We start from the raw sequence: 1,952 nt of genomic DNA on the forward strand, positions 1-1,952 counted from the left end.
CCTACTTGACTGTCATCCTCTCAATGCACTTCGTTTTACTCAAACCAACAATCAAAGAGAATTGGACTGCTGCTTTTCCTTTCCTCATCCTTGCTATCGTCATTTTTCCTCTGCTTCTTTTGTATGTTTGTCACACTCTTGTGACCCGCTATTTCCAGGGTGCCTTGATAGTCAAAGCTGACTTTGTGCTGTTGAAGCTAGAGAGGTGAGCAGAGCAAGTCTGATTCCCTGCAAGGACTTCTCTATTGACATCCATCCCTTGGCACTCATATGACCTTATGCAGTTGCGAGCACCGTAAAACCTTACTAAAACTAAACTAACCTGAAGTGTTAACGAGCTAAACCGTCTTTGTATTTTTGTCCCGCCTTAGGTCGTGCAGAGGTCGCGACAGCTGTTGGCCCCTGCCCTTGTGTGATGAGACATGGCTGTCTCCACGTCCTCAGTGTCCCCTCAACGTCGGCCAGTACGTCAATAACCACACAAAAGGTGAGGTCTTTTCTGAGAGTAGCCCGTAATTGTGGATTCCTTCCCCGCACATACACAAAAGGTGAGGTCTTTCCTCAGATTACTTTTTTGTAAAATGTTTATTCCTTTCTTGCTCGTTCACTGTGTGAATCGGCAATACCTTACCCAATGTCATTAGACTGACAGCTAGCTTCAGAATGTTTTCCTTTTTGTACTTATTTTATTTTATAGAAACTTAACAACACAGAACATTTTAAACTGACAGAACCTGGTTCTGCTTCCTCAGAATACCCTCCTAACGTGGCCTACCAGGAGTTTTCTGTACCTGTCGACTTCCCCGTTCATCTGAGACAATATTTACCAAATAATCACTACACCTCCATTGCTAACGTCCCTGACGGTGTGGAAAGGTGAGGTCATGGAGAAATGGTACAACTGTTTGTCTTATTTCACCCCTACACAATCTAGTACTTGTATCCACATAGCAAAATTGTGAGATGGGGGCAGAAATCTTTTTGTTATGTACAAATACAAATTTCACTATGTAGTCCCTATGTCAACTATGTGTTTTAAATATATAAAGAAATCCATGGGTGCAGGAATAAATCTGGGACCTGAAAATCTGTTCACTATGCGCATGTTTTGATATGTGATTATGTGCATGCCAGATTGTGCTTTTGTTTCATTCAGGGACAGATGGTACTTTTATAGGGTACTTAAACAATTAGTCTGAAACTATCAGGACTGATACGGTACTTGATATTTTCTCTTGTGTGCTGAGGTTTGTGAGGCATCGTGGTGGATTCAGGCGCTCGTCAAAATAATGAAATCGAAGAAACGGCTTTTTTCCTCCAGTTTGGCAATTTTTATCAAATTTTTGTTTTTTGGCTCAGCACCTTTTATATCCGTATAAAAACACATTTCCATGTTTATTTTACTGAAAAACGTTGATTAATGACACAAAATATATAAATTTTCCGTTTCCAAGGACTCTCAGGCTATAGAAGTTACCGAACGTTGGCGGCCATTTTCTCAATAATAATTTTACCTCTGAAACCAGGCTACCCTCACCTCCTTTAATCACAAATATTTCGACTTCTATTCAAGTTAAATGGGGGGGGGGGGGGGGGGGGTTCATAGAAAGCAAGGCAAATGAATAAGCTTTCAGATGGTACCAAAAACTCCACATGCCCAAAAATTGGCAAGCGCCAGATTCCACCACATCAGGACACATTTGTGAATGACATGCTTGTGTAGCACAACACAAATCCTTTATTAAGAGTCTTGGAATTTTACTGTAGTACAAAAAAGTGGGAAGACGGGGAATAACATCAAGAGGCTAGACCAGGATAGAAAAAGGTGGAAAGTGTTTGTCCGTGGCCTATACCCTGGTGCAGGGTGAGAAAGTGTTTGTTTGTGGCCTATACCCTGGTGCAGGGTGAGAAAGTGTTTGTCCATGGCCTATACCCTGGTGCAGGGTGAGAAA

At 41.8% G+C, this 1,952-nt stretch overlaps 1 long non-coding RNA gene across 1 annotated transcript; it reads left to right on the top strand.

The window, feature by feature from the left end:
• The first annotated feature begins 374 nt into the window (after nt 1-374).
• LOC118479125 lies at nt 375-831 on the top strand. The gene is made up of 2 exons (XR_004859495.1): nt 375-487; nt 753-831. It is a non-coding gene; the product is annotated as an uncharacterized LOC118479125 (long non-coding RNA).
• The last annotated feature ends 1,121 nt before the right edge of the window (nt 832-1,952 follow it).

Source organism: Aplysia californica, unplaced genomic scaffold (assembly GCF_000002075.1).
Source record: "Aplysia californica isolate F4 #8 unplaced genomic scaffold, AplCal3.0 scaffold02635, whole genome shotgun sequence".
NCBI classification, from domain to species: Eukaryota; Metazoa; Mollusca; class Gastropoda; order Aplysiida; family Aplysiidae; genus Aplysia; species Aplysia californica.